Source organism: Sciurus vulgaris (genome assembly GCF_902686455.1).
Source record: "Sciurus vulgaris genome assembly, chromosome: 9".
Classification (NCBI taxonomy): Eukaryota; Metazoa; Chordata; class Mammalia; order Rodentia; family Sciuridae; genus Sciurus; species Sciurus vulgaris.
Window position 1 is genome coordinate 41,930,918 of NC_136469.1, and position 11,083 is coordinate 41,942,000.

The 11,083-nt window shown below is 36.2% G+C and overlaps 1 pseudogene across 1 annotated transcript; it reads right to left on the minus strand.

The window, feature by feature from the left end:
* Positions 1 to 9,277: 9,277 nt before the first annotated feature.
* Positions 9,278 to 10,526, minus strand: LOC306669242 (histone-binding protein RBBP4-like; annotated as a pseudogene). The gene has a single exon. The product of its transcript is annotated as a histone-binding protein RBBP4-like (transcript).
* Between the last annotated feature and the right edge of the window lie 557 nt (positions 10,527 to 11,083).

The window sequence follows — 11,083 nt, forward strand, 5'->3', positions numbered from 1 at the left end:
TGAATGTCTTCTCTGATATGCAGATGCTAATTCACAATGGGGCGGGGGAACTAGGGAATAGAAGTACTTTGGATTAGACATAAGGAAGTGAAGGGAGGGGAGGGGGAATGGGTGCAGGAAGGATAGTAGAATGAACTGGACATTATTACCCTCTGCACATATGATTACAAGACCAATGTAATTCTACCTTATGTACAACCAGAAGAATGAGAAGTTATATTCCATTTATGTATGATGTGTCAAAATTACAACAATAAGAAAAAAAGTGAAAACATATATCTCATACATAAGTGTTTGCAGCAGCAGCAGGATTCATTGGAGTCAAGTGGAAACAAAGGTCCATTTGAATTGATAAATAAAATGTGGTACATCTATTTAAGAGGTTATTGTGCAACAAAAGGAATGAAGTTCTGATACATTCTACATCAAGAAAGAATCCTGAGTGCTAAGTGAATGAAGGCGGTCACAGAAAGTGATACATAATTTCATTTATATTAAATGTTTGAAGAGGCAAGTTTAGAGTCAGCATGTAGTAGTTGCCTACAGATAGTGAGGGAAATGAGAAATTGGGCTATAGGATGTGAAGTTTTAGGGAGTGATGAAAATGTCCTAAAATTAACTAATGATGTTTGTAGGACTCTGTGAATGTACTAAAACTCACTGAATTGAATTCTTTTAAGTAGGTGAACTGCATCTTATATGTAACATATTTCAACACTGCTTAAAAAAGGAATACTATGGATATAATAATATTTAAGTAAAAATATTAATTAAAAACAGTTTGATTTTGTTGTTTTTCTTTATTTTCTGTTTTCAATGTCATTGTTTTCTGAATTCCTTTTTTATTTTTTCTTCTTTGGATTTAATTTGCTTTTTTAATTTTTCTAAAATAGAAGCTTAACTGGTTAATTCAGATCTTTTGGATTTCTAATACAGGAATTTAATGCTATAAAATTTTCTTTAAGTATTATTTTATTCCATCCTGCAATTTCATGTATGTTACTTATAAGGAGGTCAATTTTTATATTAATTTAACTATTTGTATATGTTCTTTTTTCTTTGTAGCCCAGAACAAATAAAAAGGAGTATAGGCATAAAGAAAATAAACTTTAGGATTTTATGTGAATATTTGAATACTATTTTAGGTTCTTTTTTTTAAATTTATTTTTATTGTAAACAAATGGGATACATGTTGTTTCTGTTTGTACATGGAGTAACAGCATACCATTTGCATATTCATATATTTACATAGAGTAATGATGTTTGATTCATTCCATTATTTTTTCCTTCCCCTCCACCCCTCCCCCCACCTCTCTTTTCCCTCTATACAGTCCTTCCTTCCTCCATTCTTGTCCTCCTCCCACCCCCCCATTAAGTGTCATCATCCGCTTATCAGTGAGATCATTCTTATTTTGGATTTTTGAGATTGGCTTATCTCACTTAACATGATATTCTCCGATTTTCATTCATTTGCCTGCAAATGCGATAATTTTATTATAGCTGAGTAATATTCCACTGTATATATATACCACAGTTTCTTTATCCATTCATCAATTGAAGGACATCTAGGTTGGTTCCATAGTCTGGTTATTGTGAATTGAGCAGCTATGAACATTGATGTGGCTGTATCTCTGTAGTATGCTGATTTTAAGTCCGTTGAGTATACGCGAGGAGTGGGATAGCTGGGTCAAATGGTAGGTCCATTCCAAGGTTTCTAAGGAATCTCCACACTACTTTCCAGAGTGGCTGCACTAATTTGCAGTCCCACCAGCAATGTATGAGTGTACCTTTTTCCTCACATCCTCTCCAACACCTGTTGTTGCTTGTATTCTTGATAATCGCCATTCTAATTGGGGTGAGATGAAATCTTAGTGTAGTTTTGATTTGCATTTTTCTTATTACTAAAGATGTTGAACATTTTTTCATATATCTGTTGATTGCTTGTAGATCTTCTTCTGTGAAGTGTCTGTTCATTTCCTTAGCCCATTTGTTGATTGGGTTATTTGTATTCTTGGTGTAGAGTTTTTCGAGTTCTTTATATATTCTGGAAATTAGTGCTCTATCTGAAGTATGAGTGGCAAAGATATTCTCCCACTCTGTAGGCTCTCTCTTCACATTGCTGATAGTTTCCTTTGCTGAGAGAAAGCTTAAAATTTAGTTTGAATCTATCCCAGTTGTTGATTCTTGCTTTTATTTCTTGTGCTATGGGAGTCCTGTTAAGGAAGTCTGATCCTAAGCCAACAAGGTGAAGATTTGGACCTACTTTTTCTTTTATAAGATGCATGGTCTCTGGTCTGATTCCGAGGTCCTTGATCCATTGTGAGTTGAGTTTTGTGCAGGGTGAGAGATAGGGATTTAGTTTCATTCTGTTGCATATGGATTTCCAGTTTTCCCAGCACCATTTGTTGAAGAGGCTATCTTTTCTCCATTGCATATTTTTGGCACCTTTGTCTAGTATGAGAAAATTGTATTTATTTGGGTTTGTCAATGTCCTCTATTCTGTACCATTGATCTACCTGTCTATTTTGGTACCAATACCATGCCGTTTTTGTTACTATTGCTTTGTACTAGAGTTGAAGATCTGGTATTGCGATACCCCCTGCTTCGCTCTTTCTACTGAGGATTGCTTTAGCTATTCTGGTTTTCTTATTCTTCCAGATGAATTTCATGATTGCTTGCTCTATTTCTGTGAGGTATGCCATTGGAATTTTAATTGGATTTGCATTGAATGTGTATAGCACTTTTGGTAGTATGGCCATTTTGACAATATTAATTCTGCCTATCCAAGAACATGGGAGATCTTTCCATCTTCGAAGGTCTTCCTTAATTTCTTTCTTCAGTGTTTTGTAGTTTTCATTGTAAAGATCTTTTACCTCTTTGGTTAGATTGATACCCAAGTATTTTTTTTTTTTTTTTTTGAGGCTATTGCGAATGGAGTTGTTTTCCTCATTTCCCTTTCAGCTGTTTCATCGCTTGCATATAAAAATGCTCTAGATTTATGCGTGTTGATTTTATAGCTTGCTATTTTGCTGAATTCATTGATGAGGTCTAAAAGTTTTCTGGATTTTTTGATCCTCTAAATATAGAATCATGTCATCCGCAAATAGTGACAGCTTAAGTTCCTCTTTTCCTATTCGTATCCCTTTAATTTCTTTAGTCTGCCTAATTGCTCTGGCTAGAGTTTCCAGGACAATGTTGAATAGAAGTGGTGAACGAGGACATCCCTGTCTTGTTCCCCTTTTTAAAGGGAATGGCTTCAGTTTTTCTCCATTAAGTATGATGTTGGCCATGGGCTTAGCATAAATAGCTTTAACAATGTTCAGGTATGTTCCTACTATCCCTATATTTTCTAGTGTTTTGAGCATGAAGGGGTGTTGTATTTTGTCAAATGCTTTTTCTGCATCAATTGAAATAACCATATGTTTCTTATCCTTATGTCTATTGATATGATGGATTACATTTATTGATTTACGAATGTTGAACCATCCTTGCATTCCAGGAATGAACCCTACTTGATCGTGGTTCACAATTTTCTTAATATGTTTTTGGATACGGTTTGCCAATATTTTGTTAAGGATCTTTGCATCTATATTCATCAAGAATATTGGTCTAAAATTTTCTTTCCTTGATGTGTCTTTTCCTGGTTTGCTTATGAGGGTGATATTAGCTTCATAGAATGAGTTCGGTAGGGTACCCTCCTTTTCTATTTCTTGGAATACTTTGAGAATTATTGGAATGAGTTCTTCTTTGAAGGTCTTGTAGAACTCGGCTGAGAATCCCTCTGGTCCTGGGCTTTTCTTGGATGGTAGATTTTTAATGGCTTCTTCTATTTCATTGCTTGATATTGATCTGTTTAAACCTTGTACGTCCTCCTGGTTCAGTTTGGGAGGAGCATATGTCTTTAGAAATTTGTCAATGTCTTTGGTAGTTTCTATTTTCTTGGAATACAGATTTTCAAAGTAGCTCCTCATTATGTTCTGTATCTCAGTGGTGTCTGTCGTGATATTTCCTTTTGCATCATGTATTTTAGTAATTTGAGTCTTCTCTCTCCTTCTTTTTGTTAGTGTGGCTAAGGGTTTATCTATTTTGTTTACTTTCTCAAAGAACCAACTTTTTGTTATGTCAATTTTTTGAATAGTTTCTTTTGTTTCAATTTCATTGATTTCAGCTCTGATTTTAATTATTTCCTGTCTTCTACTATTTTTGCTGTTATTCTGTTCCTCTTTTTCTAGGGCTTTGAGCTGTAATGTTAGGTCATTTAATTGTTGACTTTTCATTCTTTTCTGGAATGCGCTCTATGCAATGAATTTTCCTCTTAGTACTGCTTTCATAGTGTCCCAGAGATTTTGATATGTTGTATCATCATTCTCATTGACCTCTAAGAATGTTTTAAACTCCTCCCTGATGTTTTTTGTTATCCATGTTTCATTCAATAGCATATTATTTAGTGTTCAAGTGTTGGAGTAATTTCCTTTTTTTGCTTTGTCATTGATTTCTACTCTCAGCCCATTATGATCTGATAGAACACAAGGCAGTATCTCTATTTTTTTGCATTTCCTAAAGGCTGCTTTGTGGCATAACATATGATCTATTTTCGAGAAGGTTCCTTGTACTGCTGAGAAGAAAGTGTATCCACTCGTTGATGGATGGAATATTCTATATATGTCTATTAAGTCTAGGTTATTGATTATATTATTGAGTTCTATGGTTTCTTTGGTTAGATTTTGTTTGGAAGATCTATCAAGTGGTGACAGTGGTGCGTTAAAGTCACCCAGAATTATTGTGTTGTGTTCTATGTGATTCCTGAAATTGAGAAGGATTTGTTTGATGTACAGGGATGCACCATTGTTTGGGGCATAAATATTTACTATCGTTATGTCTTCCTGATTTATGGTTCCCTTAAGCAGTATGAAATGTCCTTCTTTATCCCTTCTGACTAACTTTGGCTTGAAGTCCACTTTATCTGATATGAGGATGGAAACCCCCGCTTTTTTACTGAGTCCATGTGCGTGGTAGGTTTTTTTCCGTCCTTTCACCTTTAGTCTGTGGATGTCTTTTACTATGAGATGAGTCTCTTGCAGGCAGCATATTGTTGGATCTTTCTTTTTAATCCATTCTGCCAGTCTATGTCTTTTGATTGATGAGTTTAGGCCATTAACGTTCAGGGTTATTATTGAGAAATGATTTGTATTCCCAGTCATTTGGCTTATTCTTGGTTTTTAAGTTGGCTTGGTTTTTCCTTTGAGTGGTTTTTCTCTAAGGTAGTTCCTCCCTTTGCTGACCTCCATTGTTGTTTTTCATTTCCTCCTCATAGAATATTTTGTTGAGAACATTCTGTAGTGCAGGCTTTCTATTTGTAAATTCTTTTAATTTTTATTTATCATGGAAGGATTTTATTTCATCTTCAAATCTGAAGGTTAGTTTTGCTGGGTATAGGATTCTTGGTTGGCAACCATGTTCCTTCAGAGCTTGAAATATGTTGTTCCAGGCCCTTCTAGCTTTTAGAGTCTGGGTTGAGAAGTCGGCTGCTATCTGTATTGGTCTCCCCCTATATGTAATCTGATGCTTTTCTCTCGCGGCCTTCAAAATCCTATCTTTATTTTGAATGTTAGGCATTTTCATTATAATGTGCCTTGGTGTGGATCTGTTGTGATTCTGTGCATTTGGTGTTCTGTAAGCCTCTTGTATTTGATTTTCCATTTCATTCTTCAGGTTTGGGAAATTTTCTGATATTATTTCATTGAATAGGGTGTTCATTCCTTTGGTTTGTATCTCTATGCCTTCCTCAATCCCAATAATTCTTAAATTTGGTCTTTTCATGATGTCCCATAGTTCTTGGAGATTCTGTTCATGATTTCTTACCATATTCTCTGTTTGGGCCACTTTATTTTCAAGATTAAATATTTTGTCTTCATTGTCTGAGGTTCTGTCTTCCAAGTGGTCTAGTCTGTTGGTGATGCTTTCCATTGAGTTTTTTATTTGGTTTATTGTTTCCTTCATTTCAAGGATTTCCGTTTTTTTGTTTTTGTTTTTGTGGTTTTTTTTTTTTTTTTTTTTTTTTTTTTTTTTTTTTTTTTTTTTTTGAGAATCTCTATCTCTTTGTTGAAATGATCTTTTGCTTCCTGCAGGTGCTCTTTCAGCTTATTGGTATTATCATTCATTGCCTGCATTTGCTCTCTTATCTCATCCTTTGCTTCATGAATCATCTTACTCATTATAATCTGAAGTCCTTTTCTGACATTTCTTCTAACATACTGTCATTGGATTCTATTACTATAGAATCTAGATTTGTTTGGATCATTTTCTTCCCTTGTTTTTTCATGTTGATCATGTATCTTCCCCTCTAGCAGTGCAGATCTGGGGTATTGCAGATTTCCCCCTATAGGCTTATAGTGGCCCTATAGGCTTCCAAAACCCTTTCTTTGAGGGGAGATCAGTATTAGCAGTGCCCAAATCTGACACTATGCAATCCTAGACCAAATAGCCCCTATGGGGACAATAACAAAATTGTCATAATAAACAAAATGAGTTCAAATGTTATCTTTGATAAAACAAGCAGGTTTACCATAATGTCTGCAGTTTCTAATGGAGGACAAAGAGGATGCAGAGGGATGAAGAATATGGCTATTAATGGGATAATAAAAAATATACGGAAGTTCTAGAAAATAGAAAGGGTGAGAGTGTAATCAAAAGAAATCGGATGTTAGCATGTAAATAAGGGAGAAAGCAACTCTGAGGGAATAGGTAAACAAAAGGAAAAGAATGCAAGAAACATAAAGAAATAAAAACTTAATTTTTTTAAAAGGAGAAAAAAGAAAATCTACTGTATAACAGTCATATACTAATGAAACCGCCCAGTGTTCAGTAGCCTGCTGTATGAGAGGTACCTGACAATGGGCTTCAAGCCTCCAGCAGGCGTCTCAGGATGGGATTTGCCCCACCCGAAGAGCGGAGCTAAGGCTTCCAGGATCATCCAAGATGGCTGCTCTGGCTTCCAAATGTGTTGGTAAATGGGGAGCTGCAGCTCAGGGGTGGATGTGGTCAGCTGGAGGTCCTGGAGACAGGATGCATTTGGTACGGCAGTGGTCCTGGAGGTCAGGTGTGTTTGGTGTGGTTGTGGGATCCAGGAGGCCGGGTGCAATCAGTCAGTCTGGGTTCCCGGTGACAGGGCGCAGTCAGTTGGTCTGGGGGTCCTGGCGGCAGGGAGCAGTCAGTTGATGTGAGGGCCCCAGAGGCAAGGAGTGATTGGTTGGGCTGAGGGATCCTGCAGGTACTGTAACAGTGAACTTCCAGGCCGCAGCAGGCAGCTGGTTCTCCACTGGCGGTCTGCAGTCAGCCTGCTGGCAGCTGTCGGATGATCGGGAGGTGAACCTCGAGCGTTGGGTGATGGATAGGGGTAAGGCAGGTGATGGACCTATTTTAGGTTCTTAATTGCACGAAAATATAAAATTCATGAACTCATTGAATTACAGTGTTTTGGAAATATATTTGTATCTGTTTATATTTTGTGACTTCTGTTCTCTGATCAAGCAAGATATAAATTATCCTTATATCTAAGTGAGATGCCCACTTGATTAAAATATTATTAAAAGGGAGATAAAGAAGCATTGATATACTTAAATTTTCTGCACTTGAAATTCTTTTATTAATAGGCTTTTCCACTGATGCTTCATGATGCCTGTCAATGAAGCTCTAATTAATTAAAATATAGTTTCTTAATCAAGCAAGGACTTGGCATGAAGAATATTTTTAAATGAGAAGAAATTTTCCAATAATGTTTAATAATACTTTTGCATTATCCCATGTCAAAGAGAAACATATAAAATATAATTTCCCATTTGGAGGAAAAAAATGATTCATTGCCATTGTTCACTATGATATTCACTGTCTTATATTTAAAGCCTTTCTGAAAAAATTTTTTCTTCAACAAATGTCATTAGGAAAAACTTTGCCTTTCCTTCACAACTGGTACATTGACCGATTGGATTTATCTTGCTCTGTTTTAACATTATTTTTTGCCTTGGTTTTTAGGAAGTTAAAGGATTTAAATTTGAGGATGATCTACTATCTTGGGCAGAATAATGGTTCTCCAGTGAAGTGTATGTCCTAACTCCTATAACCTGTGAATATATTAGGGTGTAACTAAGGGAAATTAAAGGTGCAGATAGAATTAAGATTGTAAATCAACTGTCATTAAGCTAGTGAAATTACCCTGAAATATATGAAAAAGTGTTGTCACCAGGAAGAGGGAATAAGAAAACCAGAAAGATGGCAATATGAGAAGGACTTCACTTGGCATTACTTTTCTGAGGATAAAAGAGGGAGTCCTTAAGTCAAGGAAAGAAGAGAATCTCTAGAAGGTAGAAAAACAAGGAAATAGATTCTTCTCTGGAACTTCCACAATGTTATAATTCTGCCATCGCTTTTGGATAAGTAGATAATAATGGATAAAAAAAAAAACTTGATCTTTGCCCAGTGAGATTCATGCTGGACTTCTAATCTATAGAACTATATGGTAATAAACTTATGTTCTTTTGAATGACTAAGTTTGTGGTAATTTGCCACAGCATCAATAGTAAATGAATCAACTATTAAAAATAATGGACAGTTTCTCTTACTATATTTTCATTTCCCTGTCTCTTTAGTCCAGATTTTACTTTTTAATTCAGATTTTACTAAGTTACTTTGTGTCTTTTAACTAATTTAAATCCTTCTTGAAAAAAATTTAATGATAGTATATAGGCTAACCAAACAGTGCAGTATCCTGTTCTCAGATTTTTGTATGCAGTATCATAATGTGTAAAAATACAATAAAGAAAAGAATTTAAAATATTGTTCAATAAATCAAGTGTCTGATTTTTAGAACACTGAGAGATTTTAAAATAAGAAAAATGTCATGTTTTTACTAATCAGAAAAGTCTCTATGAAAACTTTAGTCAAGCTATTTTCTGAAAAGAGCAAAAAAAGTTCAGTGATGAGGAGACCAACAGGTTGTTTGTTGTGACATTCTGTGGAGAAAGTGCTACACCTTGGCAATACTAACATCCATACTGTAAAAAAAATAATGGGAAAGGTGACCATATGATTTATCATCCACTCTCAGACACTTTTGATAATGAAATAGCTAATAGCATTGTTGGTAGTGCTGTAATGATGGGATAGCTGAGCAAAGTCTGTGTTTCAAAACTAGTGTCAAATCAACCTCGGGGTTGAGTTGGGGGGAAAAGGGAGTGTAAAATACAAATACAGACATATCCAGGATTGTTGTCCTTTAAGATCACACTCTTTCAGGATCTTCAATGTTACAGATGTTCTCTGCCATCTGCCACACTTGCATTAAATTATCTTCTGATACAGAGCAAATTACAAAAAGTTCAGTGGAATTCCAGGAAAAAGATCATATATCTTGGCAGTGTGACCACCATGAAGAAACAACAACTCTAGTGGGCCATCCTCTGTGTCTTTTAGAGATATTTCCTCTCCAATTTTACTTAAATTTGAGACATTCCCTCTGCCATCAGTATCACTAGGATTCAAAATATTCTCATTGTGAGGTGACCACTAAGCCTGGAATATTTCATCTTTATGTGATTTGAAGGAAAACAACTTTCATATTTCTCAGATCCCACAAGGCAACAGTCTTGTCAGTTGATCCTGTGGCAAATATTAACTCATTATAAGGATTGAAAGAGTGGCAGTTCACTTCAGCAGTGTGAGCATCAACTGAACGGCTTAGTTTGGAAGGATTGTTTGAAGGAGCATCCTAAATCACAAGTTTCTGATCATCAGAAACTGACCCAGATGGAAACTCTTGGAGCAGATGCCAGGAAACTTCTAATTCTGCTATATTCCCTATGTATGATGGTCTTTGCATTGAGCACTTTTCCTTCCTTTGGGATGGCACCTATATCCCACGGGCAGATGGAATAGTCATCTGAGTCACTTATTAAATGTCCACTGAGATTTGGGTTCCAGGAAAGCTCATGGTCATTCTTTCGATGTCTGTGAAGACACAAGTCCAGGTTGCACTCTCCATAACTGTCTGGTTTAGAAGGATGTTTCAGAGTTAAACACAAGAACATCACTAGATGGATTCTTTGTTACAATGATGCAAGGGTTCTGGGGTATATATCCTGCAGTATTTACTTCTCCTTCATGGTTGATCTTGATTTCTATTTCAATTTTCCCTTCTGACCAAGCCAAAAAACTCTGAATTCTCTTCACTATTGTGTGATTCATTAAACTGAGCATCATCATAATGGAACTGTACACTGGCTATCTCAAGATTGTTTTGTTCATCTGATGTGTGTGTCCCCAGGACAAGCCATTGACTACAGGAATCTTTCCTTTCTTTCCTTTACATTTGGAAAGCTGTTAGACTTGTTCACCTCAGAGCATGAATAATCACCAACTCATAAAGAAAAGGGATGTTCTTTTTTCCATATTTTGTACTCTTCATTGATCACAAGTCCTTCCACTGGATCCTCAAAGGCTGCTGACTTGTTTACCACAGTGGCCCAGCCCATGAGCCATTGGTAGCCCAGAATTGAGCATGTGGAACAACAATAGGTGTTGGCGAGGATGTGGGGAAAAAAAGTTATACTCATACAGTGCTGGTGGGATTGCAAATTATTGCAGCCACTCTGGAAAGCAGTGTGGAGATTCCTCAGAAAACTTGGAATGGAACCACCATTTTACTCAGCTATCCCACTCCTTGGCCTATACCCAAAGGACTTAAAATCAGCACACTACAGAGATACAGGCACATAAATGGTCATAGCTGCTCAAGTTACAATAGCCAGATTGTTGAACCAACCTAGATGTTCTTCAATTGATGAATGGATAAAGAAACTGTGGCATATATATAAAATGGAATATTACAGAGCCATTAAGAATAATAAAGTTATGGCATCTGCAGGCAAATGGATGAAGCTGAAGAATATCATGCTAAGTGAGATAAACCAATCCCAGAAAAACAAAGGACGAATGATCTCGCTGATAAGCGGATGATGATACATAATGGGGGGTGGGAGGGAGGCAAGAATGGAGGAAGGAGGGACTTTAGAGAGGGAAAAGAGGGCTG